Here is a 16,390-nt window from a genome sequence, read left to right as displayed (position 1 = left end):
AACTCCTAACTTCAGGGGATCCACCCGCCTCAGTCTCCCAAAGTGCCACCGCAGCTGGCTGTAATTTTCGTATTTTTAGTAGACGAGGTTTCACCATGTTGACCAAGCTGGTCTCGAACTCCTGATCTCAAATGATCCACCTGCCTCGTCCTCCCAAAGTGCTGGATTACAGGCATGAGCCACTGAGCCTGGCCCAACACTTGCTTTCCACTCCACGATATTGATCAATCCATTCATTCCAGAAGAAATTACTGAGTATAAACCACCATGTCAAATGCTGGGAGTATCATGGGCACAAATAGTCCCCCTGAACTACTTGTGGACGGGGGTCTTATGTTTTACTCATATTAATTTCATATCCTTACTTACAGGCAGTGTTCAATAAATTTGGTTGAATATACTTCATCACTGTTTAACTAGTAGGGTCTAAGTAATATGAGGAAAAGAAACTAATATGCTACTCTACATGCATGTATTAGGGATGTGGACATTAAGACTAAAATGAACAGGCTTAAAAAAAAAAGCTACCCTTGAGTGTACCTGACTCTTCATCAAATCTCCAACTGTCATGACCAAAAAACAACAACCCAGTCACAAAAAATATACCTTGGGTTCCCTTTGGACCAAACACTAACCACTTCCCTCCCAATCCCCATCATTTTTTTTGCTCAACCAGTGAAGAAATGGGTACAGCTATAGGGAATCTTAAGCAAGATGACTAAATCATCTTGCTAAATCTAAAGACAAAACAATACTTATTACTTCTTGAGTGTCAATTATATGCCCAACATGGTACAAACAAGTTTTACATGCATTATTACTAATCTTCACACTAACCTTGCCAGATGGGTATTAACTTCATATGACAAACTGAGGTTTGGGCAGGCTGAGTAACTCACTTAAGTCCACAGAGAAAATTGTGGAACTTGATCCAAACCCAGGTATCTAGGTGTCTCTATCCTTTTCTGGATTGCATCTCTCTCCTTCCTGATGTCGCTATCTCCATCCTCTCCCCATTCCAATCCATCCTCTATGCTGTTCCCAGTTGTACCCTTCTAAAACACAAATCTGATAAGTTTACTCTCTGTTTAGAAAAAGACAGGATGTAGCAAAAGAATAAAGTCTGAAAGATGCTGTAGCAGGACAATTTCTGTGGGTTTGTAGCTCTTTAAAATTAAACAAGCAGGATACAAAGAAGCTATAAAAATCACATTGCGTTATTCTCAGCTTTTGTGTGTGTGTGTGTGTGTGTGTGTTTTCCTGGCTCTGAACTTTGTTTCGCTGCACTGGTTTTCACATGAATTTCGCACAGCCTATCTCTGGAAAGGGTGGAACAAATCTAACAAAACTCAATGGAACACCATCCCTTCTTTATAAAAATAAATTCCTTTCCACCACTACTAACTGCCAGACAACAGACGTCTTTGTTTTCATTCTGACTCTGAATTTTAGGGTTATTTCTTTGAATTATTTTAGTGAGCTAAGACAATCGTAATAATTTAAGCTTTCTGATTAATTTCAGGTTAGATTAAAAAACCAAAACCAAAACCAAAAGAATCAAAACAATCATCTTGGGCCCCTACTTGCACTTAAAGGCAAGAAAAACTAGCTTATCTAAAACTCACTTTTAGGCAAATATGAGCCTACCATAACTGTGACAATTTACTTCTTTAAACTATTAAATCACTTTTAGTTCTAGATTAACTAAAAAAGATATATCAATTAAACAAATACAGGAAATTATAAAACAAGACTTTAAAAATACTTTTTATAAGTTGTAATCTTTTTGCATTGTGTTTAAGTAATAACACAAACATTACCATCTTAGCTACGGAAGTGTACAATTCTGTGTCAATAAATACATTTACATTGTCATGCAACCATCAATCACCATCATCTATCCTTAGAACATTTCCTTTCCTCCCCAACTGAAACTCTGTGCCCATTAACACTAACTCCCTATTCTCCTCCTCCTCCAAAAACCACTATTCTACTTTCTGTCTCTAAGAAATTGACTGCCCTAGGTGCATCATATAAGCAGTGGAATTACATAGTATTTATCATTTTGTAACTGGTTTATTTCATTTAGTACAATGTCTTCAAGGTTTACTAATATTGTAGCATGTGTCAGAATTTCCCTCAAGGCTGAATTATTTCATTGTATGTATACCACATTTACCCTTCAATAAAAGCAAAAGTTTCAAAATAATTATAACTTTATAGGATCTTTAAAGGGGTGAGTATCAGGTGTTTTCCATTACAGGTCCATGAGGTAGACATAAGTAGCTCCATATTTAAAAATGGAGTTTCTGAGGGTAAGCTACTTAATCTCTCTTTCTCAGAGACTTGGGATATCCATGACTTTCTCACCCCAAAATTCATATTCTCCCCACTTTATCTTGATACTTCATACTTCTAATGAAAGGTACAAGAGGTAAGAAGTGGGGATGAAATGTGCGTAAAACAATTCATTTAACTCTGTTAATTATGAGTGCGATAATGCTGACACTTGAAAAAATAAAATCTTGCCAATGGTTTTCTCATGTTCCTGTGGATGTATCAGGAAACACAGTTTAATTTTTTCCAGAACTCTACACATGCTGGCTTAACGCCATTTCAACACAATATCTGTGAAACTAAATATTTAAATTGTTATTTGGATTCCCTGGGAACACAGGGAAAGTTAGCTTAATGTTAATGTACGACTCCTTCACAAGGTCAGATTATATTCCCGACCTTGCTAGTATGGATTTTAAAAATCATTCTTTACTTTTTCTGAACAGATTTCAAAGTATAATTTACATTAATATTTAATAAATGTAAAAATATGAGTATTTTTAAGCAATGCAGGGTTAGCCAAAGACTTTTCCTCTTTTTAGGAAATTAGTCAATATAGTTCTTTCTCATCTACAATTAAGAAAATCTATTTAAGTAAGCTGTTTAAAAAAAGAAAAAAGAAAAAATCTATTCCAGTTAGAATATGCATCTGTTTACATTCAGATCTAAAATGTATTATTCACTTCTCTTTAATCTACATGATTTTAACACTAAGCAAGCAAATCATTCAATAGATGATCAAAGTCTAAGATAAATGCAGTAATATAATTTGTGTTTTCTATGACCTGTTTGATTTTCAGGGGAATACATGTAGGCAACCATAAATGTTTGGCAGAAGACACATGTTTTCTGTGCCTTCCAGTATGCTCTTATTATCCTTGATGATAGTTAAAATATATTCCCAAAGCTGGTCCAAAGGTAGTGAGTTATCTCTATTGTTCAGTCAGTTACAGAACGAACTCCTTGTTCTACTCTTTTCTCACTTCTCACTACTCACTACTAGTCTTAAAAAATAAAATATATTCCCAAAGAAGGATTCTGCATATCATTTCCTTAACTGATATAAGATCATCCTCAGAAAATGGAAAACAAAATTATAAACCATAGGTTGTTGGTTACAGTTACCAAAATGTATAAATAAGGGAAAACGGAAGAAAGTTTTAAAACAGTCAAATTGTTGTTAAGGTTTGACTTAGTAACATTATGTTAAAGTTACCACAGAAACTCATTTGTTAATGTACCTTCAGAAATGCCAGATTTAGGTACAGAGAAAAATTTATTTCCACAGACTTACAGAACCCAAGGAGTAGTAGTTTATAACACAAATGCTCATACAACCTTAACAGGAAATACATAACAACTATGCATTCATTCTTGGAGAGGTATACAATTAAGAAGATATATTTCTCATACTTTACAGACAAATACATACTATTTAATGTCGGACAGGAGCTTAAAAGTAGGATTAGGGCTTTATTTTACTGTAGAGTGATCAGAAAAAGGGATTTAGGTGGAAAAGTCTGATGGAAAACAATCTTCAAAAAATTCTCACTGAGTACCTCAGAACATTATGGTTGATTTGGAAAGAGGAGGGAAACTTCCAGGCCAAATTCTATAAACTAATGTGTTCAACACTTGCACACTTCCATATTTGGTCTTGGCACATGAAGAGAAACAAGGCTATTAGGGTCAAGGTGAATGGTTACAATGTAAGCTTAAATGTCTATCCAATATTGTTCTGATTTACTAGGTTTCTAAACAATAATGATCTCAGGATCAACACAAAACTGAGAGGGGTTAGGGTGGTAGGGATGACTAGATAACCGGTTTATGCTTAAAAAAAAAAAAAAAAGCAACAGCTGTGATGTTCATATGGTGTTTTCTCAGGTATACCTAGGGGCATCAAGTCCTGAGCCTTGAATTTTTTTTTTTTTGCTGGGATCTAACTATGGAAACTCAGTAAAACAAGGCAACTACATACAAAGCACCAAAATGTCATGCTAAACTCTGCTTTATGTACATTAAATTCACTTCTTAAATATTTGAGTTCTATCTCCAAGAAACATTATTTAACAAACTATAGGAACGATCCCTGAAGTACAGTCTCGCTAAGAAAGATTATTTAGGCCAGGCGTGGTGGCTCACTCCTGTAATCCCAGCACTTTGGGAGGCCGAGGCAGGTGGATTACCAGAGGTCAGGAGTTCAAGACCAGCCTGGCCAACATAGTGAAAACCCATCTCTACTAAAAATAAAAACAAAATTATCTGGGTGTGGTGGCACGCACCTATAGTCCCAGCTACTCGGGAAGCTGAGGCACGAGAATCTCTTGAACCTGGGAGGCAGAGGTTGCAGTGAGCTGAGATTGCGCCACTGCACTCTAGCCTGGGAGATTGCAGTGAGCTGAGATCACGCCACCGCACTACAGCCTGGGCGACAGAGTGAGACTCCATTTAAAAAAAAAAAAAAAAGAAAAGAAAAGATTACTTAAGAGTGTTGTCACATTGTCACTTTGGGAGGCTAGGGTGGGAGGACTGCTTGAGGCCAGGTGTTTGATAACAGCCTGGGCCACATAGTAAAACCTAGTCTCTACAAACAATAGCAAAATTAACTGGGTATGGTGGCAGGTGCCTGCAGTCCTAGCTATTTGGGAGGCTGAAGCAGGAGGATCACTGGTGCCCAGAAGTTCAAGGTTGAGGTGAGCTATGACAGCATTACTGCGCTCCAGTCTGGGAAAGAGAACAAGACCCTATCTCTTAAAAAAAAAAAAAAAAAAAAAAAGTGTGTTGTATTCATTTATTCCACATGCTTGAGAAGTCTAATGATATCTGATTATACTGAAATTACAAAGATAACATTATGGGCAGCCTATGTCAGAACCTTAGCAAACCAGTGTTTTTACAAAGATACTCAACTGTAGCACCAATTTAAACTATTTTCTGAAACCTGTATTCAAAGGCTCCTTGTTAAAACTAGTGGGAAATAGTGAGACCTCCAAAGGAGGCTTTCTTTTAGCTGGAAATATACTAAATAAAAAACAGACTTATTTAAAAGAAGCTGGGCTACAAAGTTCAGTTAATATATTGTGTGGAAAACCATATCTCATGTAAATAAAGTGCATAACACAATTCTCTCAATATGCAGCAGAAAAGGTAGGAAACAGGTGTCTCTATTCCCACTACATTACTACAACACTTGTAAACTGCAAACAAAATACTATGCCAAAAAATACCAAAATGCACACAGCTGACAGGTTAACTTTCCAAACAAATATATACCTATTAATGTCAGTGTGTTAACTGTAAACTGAATTATAACACTGAAATCATTAAAAGAAAGAGTGGCCGGGTGTGGTGGCTCATGCCTGTAATCCCTGCACTTTGGAAGGCTGAGGCAGGTGAATCACCTGAGGTCGGGAGTTCAAGACCAGTCTGGCCAACATGATGAAACCCCATCTCTACTAAAAATACAAAAAATTAGCTGGGCGTGGTGGCGGGAGCCTGTAATCCCAGGCTGAGTCTGGAGAATTGCTTGAACCCGGGAGGCGGAGGCTGCAATGAGCCAAGATTGCTCCAGCCTGGGCAACAAGAGCAAAACTCTGTCTCAAAAAAAGAAAGAAAAGAAAGGAAAGAAGGGGAAGAAAGAAAGAAAGGGAAGAAAGAAAGAAAGAAAGAGAGAGAGAGAGAGAGAGAGAGAGAGAGAGAGAGAAGAGAGAAAGAAAGAGCACCACAACATGACTATAACTCAGTTTTTTGTTTTTTTTTTTAATGGGAACTGGCTGTCACCCAGGTGACACCCATCATAGCTTACTGCAGACTGGAACTTCTCAAGTGGTCCTCCCACCTGAGACTCCCAAAGTGCTGGGATTACAAGCATGAATCACTGTATGCCACTAATATTTCAACTTTATGAATCCGAGTTATTATCTTGAATTCAAGTTACATGTGAATTTTAAATGTTACCAATATATACAAATCAATCATGGATTGAAATTTTATTTATACAAAGTGAAGTCTACAAAGGAAGATTTAAAAAGACTTCTCTTCCCTATTTTGGTTTTTTGTTTTTGTTTTGTTTTTTTGGAGACGAGTCTCACTCTGTTGCCCAGGCTGGAGTGCTGTGGCCAATCTCGGCCCACTGCAACCTCTGCCTCCCGGGTTCAAGCGATTCTCCTGCCTCAGCTTTCCGATTAGCTGGGACTACAGGCGCCTGTCACCACGCCCGTCTAATTTTTGTATTTTTAGTAGAGATGGGGGTTTCACTATATTGGACAGGTTGGTCTCGAACTCTTGACCTGGTGATCCGCCCGCCTCAGCCTCCCAAAATGCTGGATTACAGGCGTGAGCCACCGCACCCGGCACCTATTTTCAGTTTTTATAAGTAAGCTCTAGTTAAGTCTTCAACACATATTAAATAGCACCTTATACAAACTTGAACTAAGGCAACAGGTCCTTCGTTTAAAAAAAAAGTTGGATGAGCCATCCTTGGTACCCAAGCTTTTTTTCCCAACTACTTTTCAAACATCAGTTTAATGTTACAAACACAATTCCATTCACGTTCCATTGTTTTTTTTTTTTTCTTCCGAAACAAAAACAGCTGGAAACTCACTCACTGTGTACTTACTACTCCAGGCACATGTTTGTAAATTCAAGTGAACAGAAATATAAAAGGAATTGTGAAACCCTGTCCCTAGCAGGTTTTTTTCCCCTGATAAAAAGCCAACGAAAGTCAAAAGGCCTCAAATTCAAGTTGCAACATGATTTAAAACTAACGGAGCACCAGTACCGGGAACACTAGTAGTATGATCACTCAACACGATCTCCTAGGACATTTGTTTCCAAAAAAGAATTCTCGAGTAACCAAAGATATGCAGATGCGTGAAACGCAGGAGCAGATGATAAACAGTCTGGATGTAGAAGAGTAGAGACCAAAGTACTACCAGGCAACGGACAGCGAACTCCTGAAGTCTTGAGGTTATTCTTTGGTTCAACACGTAAAACCGTTAAGAGTGTGGATAATCAAAGGACACAGCGATGAGGTACTGGGGCAGCTGCTTCAAGATGAGAAGACTGGGATGCCAAGAACACTTTAATTGCAGACGGGGAAATGAGACAGAAAGACCAACCTGAGATGGCAAAGTGACAGTGAAAACCAGCAAATCTTTGAAATTTAGGCGCAGCCCAGGACAGCCTGAGGCCCAAGGTAGCTTAAGACACAGATACGGGCCTAGTGGGCAATGGGGAGAAACTGAGGCGGGGGGGAGCGGCTGGATTCCCAAATAGGACCAAGCCTAAAACATTAAAGTCAAGACACAAACCAGCTTTGCAGAGGGACCAGAGGGAGGGCCAAATACGCAGGACTCAGAAGACCGGCACCCACCCAGACAGGGGGAACCGGTTTGGGCAGGGGCTCCCAAGAGCGGCCCAGCCTGCGCATGCGCCCTCTCCCCTCCGTCGCAGCTCCCCCTCCCCCCAATCACGGCTCCCCTCAGAACTCGGCCCGTCGAGGGAGCGGAGCGGAGCTCTACTGGCCAGACCCCGCGGGATGAGAAGACGGTTTGGCTCTCCGCAGGGGCCGTCGGAAAATACCCCTGGGGTTGGTAGGTAGGAGAGTGGGAGGAGGAGGAGGGGAAACGCGGCCCTACCCGACCCGCCGTCTCCTCCTCCGCCGCCCGCCGCTCGCCGTCCCGGAGGCTCCACCGCCTGGGCCTCCCAAGCCGCCCTTTCCCCGCCCCCCCAGCCCCTTACTCACGTGAGCGCGACTTCTTCCGCCCTCCGCCCCGCCCCCTGCCCCGTCTCATAGGTCCGCGACCACGACGAGCGACCCTATTGGCCCAATACCGGGAAGCGAGGCGGAGCTTCCTCTTTCCGAGCCCCACTTGGGTTTTCAGCGCGCCTCAGGACTGTGCGCCTGCGCGAAGTGCACGGGCTGTGAGCTGGACCTTGGCTGCGCTTTGTATCTGGAGTTGGACAGGCGGCCGGGACTGGGGACTGTGGAAGCGGACTGGGTAGTACCTGTTGAGCCTAACAAAGGGTACAACCCCAGAGTACTGGTGCTTGAGCAAGGAATCTCCCTGCTTATCTTTCATGTGCAAGTCCTGTTTGAAAATTAGTACTTCACAGCGTAATAAAATTCACTTGGCATTTATTGAGGGCGCACGGTGTGTCAGGGATTGTGATGGGTCTTTATGTGGCTGTCTCATTTCAGCTTTACCACAAACCTGTGAGAATGGTACGATTTTTCTCATTTTATAAAGTAATTTAGCTTTATAAAATGAGTCTAGACCAGAATTCTAGACCAGAATCCAGTCTAGAAGTCAAAACTTCCGACTGCCAAGTGCTAAAACCACTGGTACAACATAGCTGCCTAAAGGCATTTAAGGCACACAAGAGGACAGAAATGCACAAGGTTATATCAGATTGTGACTCAAAGATGAGATTTTTATTTTAATATCATTCAAAGGTGAAACACAGCAACAGCAATATAATGAAGTTTAAAGTCCCTGTCCTCAATGAATGTACAATGTAGTGGGGAACAAAACCAATGATTATTAAAGTGCTAGTTAAGTCTTATTTTTAAAGAGACCCTATCTTCTCCAGGTTGCAGTGCAGTGGCTATTCACAGACGATCGTATCCTGGGCCTCGAACTCCTGGGCGCAAGCTCTCCTACCACCTCAGCTTCCTGAGTAGCTGGGACTGTATGTAGCCACGCACCACCGCACCTGGCTCTTAAGACGTGATAATTTATAAAATAATTCTACAGCCTCTTCCTTTCTCTTCCCCTTTCTTTATTCCAACTGGCATATGCTCTTTTCCTGGTGAATGAGTCATCTACAGTGTTTTCTGGTGGATAATGCATCCCGATCAACCAGAGAAAAAACAGTAAGAAAAAGCTGTGTTCTGTTGCAATCCCTCTGTGATTTGTCTAATACAACAGAAGTAGCTGTACCCCTGCAGAAAAAGAGTTTCGCTTCCTTTCTCCTTATACAGTTACAAAATATCCATTTCAAGATATTCAAAGAATAAAGTATTAGGGAGAAAGTAAAATCCCCTGAACTCCCAACAAAACCACTTTTAACGTTTTGGTGCCCTTTCATGTATTTCTTGATTCATGTACACCCCAAATATTTATGTAAATCTTAACATACATTTTTAAATAAAATTGTACTACACAATCAGTACAACATGCCTTGGAGAATACAGACAAGCTAAAATAAAATTTTTTAAAAAAGCATTGCATTAAAAAAATTTTTTTTAAAGTAAAAAAGGCCGGGTGTGGTGGCTCATGCCTGTAATTTTAACACTTTCCGAGGCTGAGGTGGGAGGATGGCTTGCGCCTAGGAGTTCGAGACCAGCCTGGGCAACATAGTGAGACCCTGTCTCTATGTTTTAATGAAAAACAAAAAACATGGCATTCTCAGCGCCAATCTTAATACTTTACAGTATATCCTTCTGTGTGTGTGTATTTTTTTTTTCAAAATGAGATCACTTTAGTCATCTCCTTTTTCAATTAAAAATATCTACCTTATTTCAGTAAATTTTCTTCTCACCTAATTCCTAGATCACATTCACATTTTCTGTCAACCTAAAGTTATTTTTACAGTCGGCTTTCTTAAATGAGTAATATTACAGGAAAATTTCCTCTCATATAATACCTAACTACAATCAAATATTCTGTTGACCAAATTATATTTTTCTACAACCAGTATTCCCAAATCAGTATCCAATTCAGGACCATAAATTCCATCTGGTTACATCCCTTGATTTTTTAATTATGGCACTTAAAAAAAATTAAAAGATTCTTGTTCACTGTAGAAATCAAGCCACTTGAAGTGCAAAATGTTTTTATCTGAGTGGTTGCTTCCTCATGAAGTCATTGAGCTTGTTCCTACAAGCCTTGTATTTCTTGAACAAGAAAGTTATATTTGAAGACTCAGTGGATTCAAGTCAAACATATCAGACTAGTACACCTCACAAGTGACAGGTTATACTTTATGTTTCATTATATTACATACAATGTTATGAATCTAACCTATTAGATGTTATGTTAGATACGTAACACTGTATCTACAATAGATGCAACATTTACGGTATCTTACAGAATTATGCTAATATTGACCACTGGATTAGTGATGATATACATGTTGTTTTTATCATCTAATTCATTTTAAAAATAGACTATAGTCTGTTTCAATGCCTACCAATGCTATATGTTGATATCCCATTCACAGAAAATGAATTTTGGTTTCCAAATATGCTCAACTTTTTTTCAGTAAGTGACTTTGTACCCAAGAAAATGTGGTTACAGTATATGAATGGAATGTGGGGCTGGTGTGAAATAAAGCAATGTAGTACGCTGGAGCCAAAATAGGAAGGTCCTTGAATGCTAAAATAAGGAAACTGAAGTTCACTCTATAGACACACGGGTGCCCTTGGATATTTTAAAGGACAGTGACAATATTAGATTTGGGTTTTTTTATAAAGATCACTCTAGTAAAACTAGAGCAGGGAAAAGAGGAGGTTGATAGAATAGTTTGGAAGCTGCCTAAGATGAAGAAGGCATGAGCTACGGAATTCCGCAAGGGGAAAGAAGGAACAGGGTTCCATGGGTATTTTACAAAGAAATATATTCAAATTTGCTGGTTCCTTCTTCGGCTCATTCAAATCTGTTTTTGAACCCTTCTATGTAAATTTCTCATTTTAGTTACTGTATCTTTCAGGTCCAGAATTTCATTTCAGCTTTTTTTTTTTTTTTTTTTTTTTGAGATAGAGTCTCACTCTGTCACCCAGGCTGGAGTGCAGTGGCGCAATCTCGACAAACTGCAACCTCCAGCTTCCGGGTTCAAGTGATTCTCCTGCCTCAGCCTCCCTAGTAGCTGGAATCACAGGCACGCCACCATGCCCGGCTAATTCTTGTATTTTTAGTAGAGATGGGGTTTCACCATGGAGGCCAGGCTGGTCTCGAACTCCTGACCTCATGATCCGCCTGCCTTTGCCTCCTAAAGTGCTGGGATTACAGGCATGAGCCATCGTGCCTGACCTCAGCTCCCTTTTATTTCTCTTTAATGATAGTCTAATTTTATTCATACATTGTTCTTCTGACTTCATTCAGGTCTTCCTTTAGTCCTTTTTGTTTGTTTTTTTTTTGGAGACAGAGTCTCTGTCACCTAGGCTGGAGTGCAGTGGCAGGAACTTGGCTCACTGCAAATTCTGCCTCCCAGGTTCAAGCGATTCTCCTGTCTCAGCCTCCCAAGAAGCTGAGATTACAGGGGTACGCCACCAAGCCTGGCTAATTTTTGTATTTTAGTAGAGACAGGGTTTCACCATGTTGGCCAGGCTGGTCTCGAACTCCTGACCTCAGGTGATCCGCCCGCCTTGGCCTCCCAAAGTGTTGGGATTACAGGCGTGAGCCACTGCGCCCAGCCCTGTTAGTTCTTTGAACTACTTCAAAATAGTTTTAAAGCCTTTGTCTATTAAGTCAGATATCTATCTTGGCTTCTGTGGAAATAGTTGGAGTTGATTTATTTTGTTCTTCTGAATAGACCATACTTTCCTGTTTCTATGTCCTGTGATTTTTTTTCTATTTTTGAGATGGAGTCTTGCTCTGTCACCCAGGCTGGAGTGCAGTGGTGCGATCTTGGCTCACTGCAAGCTCTGCCTCCTGGGTTCATGCCATTCTCCTGCCTCAACCTCCCGAGTAGCTGGGACTACAGGCACCCACCACCACGCCCGGCTAATTTTTTGTAATTTTTAGTAGAGACGGGGTTTCACCATGTTAGCCAGGATGGTCTCGATCTCCTGACCTCGTGATCCACCCGCCTTGGCCTCCTAAAGTGCTGGGATTCCAGGTGTGAGCCACTGCATCCGGCTGTGATTTTTTTTTTTAATTTTATTTTTCAACTGGAGATGGGGTCTATATTGCCTGGTAACAACCAATTAAGTGAGACTACAACCACACGCCTTTAAATTTTTCTACAACCAGTATTCCCAAATCAGTATCCAATTCAGAACCATAAATTCCATCTGGTTACATCCCTTGACTTTTTAATTATGGCACTTAAAAAAAATTAAATTTGAAATCCTTATCATTTGTTGTTGTTGTTGAAAATTGAACATTTGAATCTTATAATGTGGTGAATCTGAAAATAAGATTCTCCTTCTGCCCCCATGTCTCCTGGGCTTTTGTAATTGTCTCTGTGCTGGGGATCAGGATCAGCCTCGGGTGAAAGTTTAAGGTTTTCTTAGGTCTTTTCTTAGCTGTGTCTTTCCCTGGTTATATGCAGTAGCTTTCTACTTTCCCCTGCCTAAATGATTGCTTTTGAATATCCTAATCCTTCAATATCTGACTCATAAATGGGGTAAAAGGGAAAGCAAACAAACAAAACAGGTGCTATTCCTTTAAAACCCTTGGAAAGAGGTTCAGCTGGTGAGGGGTCAAAACTGGCAACTTGCCTCTGCACCTGCAGCTCAGTCATCAGCAACCAGAGTATCGACAGACAGTATTTGGAGGACAAAGTTCTTACTGCCCACCCAGCCTCCAGCAAGCCACACCAGGAATGTGGATACAGCTGCGTGCTACAGTTTTAAGTAACACTGAATGAGTAGCTGCTATCACATTAAAAGCTGACATAGACTGAAATTAACCTCTATTTATCAGCCCAGCTCTCCCTTGGAAGGTGTAACAGCATTCAAATAGACTCCAGAGTTCCAACATAGTTACTTCAGAGAGTTGCTGCTGGTACAACTGTTGTCTAGGTGGAGAGGTGGATTCCTTGTGACTCCTACTCCATCTGAAAAATAGAAAAAAGAATGAAGAAAAGTGAACAGTAAATAAAACCTAAGGGACCCTGTGAGATACCATCAGGAAGACAAACATAATGAATTGTGGGAGTTTCAAAGGAGAAGAGAGGGCAGAATATATTGCAAGAAATCATGGTCAAAACTCTCCAAACTTTATGAACAACAATGGTGTACAAATCCAAGAAGTTTATCAGACTCCTGATAGGAAATACTAAGAAACCACCAAATATATTATAATTAAGCTGTCAAAAACCAAAAAAAAAAAAAAAAAAAAAAAAAAAAAAAGAATCCTGAAAGCAGCCAGAGATGAGCAACTTGTCCCATACAAAGGATTGCAATAAGATTATCAGCCAATAAAGAATCCTCAGAGGCTTGAAAGAAAAAAAAAAAAAAAAACTGTCATGGAAAAATCTATATCTGGCAAAACTGTTCTTCAAAAATGAGGGTGAAGTTAAGACATTTCCTGACAAAGACAAGCCAAGGGAGTTTGTTATCACCAGCATTCCTGCCCCTCAAGAAATGCTAAAGAGAAACCGACAGGTTGAAATGCAAGTACACTCAATAGTAACTCAAAGCCATACAGAGAAACATTCCTAGTAAGTCAAATACACTGGCAACTATAAAAGCAAGTATTATAATTATGATTTGTTTTTTTTTGTTTTTTTTTTTTTTTTTTTGAGATGGAGTCTTGCTCTGCCACCCAGGCTGGAGTGCAGTGGCCGGATCTCAGCTCACTGCAAGCTCCGCCTCCCGGGTTCACGCCATTCTCCTGTCTCAGCCTCCCGAGTAGCTGGGACTACAGGCGCCCGCCTCGTCGCCCGGCTAGTTTTTTGTATTTTTTAGTAGAGACGGGGTTTCACCGTATTAGCCAGGATGGTCTCGATCTCCTGACCTCGTGATCCGCCCGTCTCGGCCTCCCAAAGTGCTGGGATTACAGGCTTGAGCCACCGTGCCCGGCCAAAAAATATGGAACGCTTCACGAATTTGCGTGTCATCCTTGCGCAGGGGCCATGCTAATCTCTCTGTATCGTTCCAATTTTAGTATAACTCCACTTTTCTCTGATTTAAAAGTCAAATGCATAAAAAATATTTATGTGGGCTCGGTGCAGTGGCTCATGTCTGTAATCCCAGCACTTTGGGAGGCCAAGGTGGGTGGATCACCTAAGGTCAGGAGTTCGAGACCAGCCTGACCAATATTGGTGAAACCCCATCTCTACTAAGAATACAAAAAAATTAGCTGGGCGTGGTGGTGGGTGCCTGTAATCCCAGCTACTCGGGAGGCTGAGGCAGGAGAATCACTTGAACCCAGGAGGCGGAGGTTGCAGTGAGCTGAGACTGTGCCATTGCATTCCAGCCTGGGTGACAGAGCGAGACTCTGTCTCAAAAAAAAAAAAAATTATGTTATTGGATATACAATGTATAAAATGTTATCTGTGACATCAGTAACAGAAAGGAAAGGGCAGAGCTTTACATGAGCAGAGTTTTTGTATGCTATTGAAGTTACTTGGTATCAATTCAAATTATATTGTTATAACTTTTGGATGTTGAGTGTAATACCTATGGTAACCACTAATATCTATAGAATATACATAAAAGGAAATGAGAGGGGAATCAAAAGTTTCATGATAAAAAAAATCAACTAAACACTAAGAGAAAAAAGCAGTAATGGAGGAAATGAGAATTTAAAAAAACATATAAAACCCAAATAGAGAAGTGACAGATATAAATCCCACCTTATCAATAATTACTTTAAATCTAAATGGTTTAAACTCTCCAATCTAAAGATAGTAGGAGTCAAGGCTGGGCATAGTGGCTCATGCCTATAATCTCAGCACTGTGGGAGGCCAGCACAGGCGGATCGCTTGATGGGACCGCATGCCACTGCACTCCAGCCTGGGCAACAAAGTGAGACTCGGGGAGGGGAGGGGAGGGGAGAGGAGGGTCAAGTGTGGTGTTGCACACCTGTAGTCCCAGCTACTTTGGGAGGCTGAGGTGAGACAACCACTTGAGCTCAGGAGTTCAAGGCTTCAGTGAGCTATGATTGTGCCACTACAATCCAGCATGGGTGACAGAGTGAGACCCTGTCTCTAAAATTATATTTATTTTTTAAAAAGAAAGGGCAAATTAATTTTAAAAATACACACAGAGTCCACATGATCCAACTAAATACTATCTACAAGAGAATCACTTGACATCCAAAGACACAAATAGCTTGAAAATAAAAGGTTAGAAAAAGAGCCAGGTACAGTGGCTCACACCTGCAGTCCCAGTACTTAGGGAGAACAAAGATAACTTGAGGCCAGGAGTTCAAGACCAGCCTAAGGAACATAGCAAGGCCTGGTGTCTACAAAAAAAATTTTTTTTCAATAATTTAAGGAAAAAGGGCTGGACGCAGTGGCTCACGCCTGTAATCCCAGCACTTTGGGAGGCCGAGGTGGGCAGATCACGAGGTCAGGAGTTTGAGACCAGCCTGGCCAATATGGTGAAACCCCATCTCTACTAAAACCACAAAAATTAACTGGGCATGGTGGCGTGCACCTGTAATCCCAGCTACTCGGGAGGCTGAGGCAGGAGAATCGCTTGAACCCAGGAGGTGGAGGTTGCAGTGAGCCGAGACTGCACCACTGCACTTCAGCCTGGGCGACAGAGGAAGACTCTGTCTCAGAAAATAATAATAATTTACAAAAAGCCGGGCGTGGTGGCAGGCGCCTGTAATCCCAGCTACTCCGGAGCTGAGGCAGGAGAATCACTTGAACCCGGGAGGCGAAGGTGGCAGTGAGCTGAAATGACACCACTGCACTCCAGCCTGGGTGACACAGTGAGACTCCCTCTCAAATAATAGTAATAATAATAATAATAATATATTATTATTATTATTATTATTATTTAATGAAAAAAGATAGCTGGGCGCGGTGGCTCAAGCCTGTAATCCCAGCACTTTGGGAGGCCGAGACGGGCGGATCACGAGGTCAGGAGATCGAGACCATCCTGGCTAACCCGGTGAAACCCCGTCTCTACTAAAAATACAGAAAACTAGCCGGGCGAGGTGGCGGGCGCCTGTAGTCCCAGCTACTCCGGAGGCTGAGGCAGGTAGAATGGCATGAACCCGGGAGGCGGAGCTTGCAGTGAGCTGAGATCCGGCCACTGCACTCCAGCCCAGGCGACAGAGCCAGACTCCATCTCAAAAAAAAAAAAAAAAAAAGATATAACATGCAAATAGTTACTGAAAAAGAACTGATGCAGTTATACTACGAT

General features: G+C 41.0%; 1 protein-coding gene and 1 non-coding gene across 2 annotated transcripts in view; both read right to left on the bottom strand.

Moving 5' to 3' along the window:
- The window catches only part of RABGAP1 (RAB GTPase activating protein 1), a 168,077-nt gene extending 160,013 nt beyond the window's left edge, over nt 1–8,064 (bottom strand). Inside the window, exon 1 of the mRNA XM_010382465.2 lies at nt 7,980–8,064. The gene's annotated coding sequence lies outside the window, so the exon portion shown is untranslated. The remainder of the gene's footprint in view (nt 1–7,979) is intronic.
- A 6,031-nt stretch (nt 8,065–14,095) lies between these two features.
- Nucleotides 14,096–14,205, bottom strand: LOC115894139. The gene has a single exon (XR_004054174.1). It is a non-coding gene; the product is annotated as a U6 spliceosomal RNA (small nuclear RNA).
- Nucleotides 14,206–16,390: the final 2,185 nt, after the last annotated feature.

Source organism: Rhinopithecus roxellana, chromosome 16, assembly GCF_007565055.1.
Source record: "Rhinopithecus roxellana isolate Shanxi Qingling chromosome 16, ASM756505v1, whole genome shotgun sequence".
In the NCBI taxonomy this organism is placed as follows: domain Eukaryota; kingdom Metazoa; phylum Chordata; class Mammalia; order Primates; family Cercopithecidae; genus Rhinopithecus; species Rhinopithecus roxellana.
This window is presented reverse-complemented; position numbering and strand designations above follow the sequence as displayed.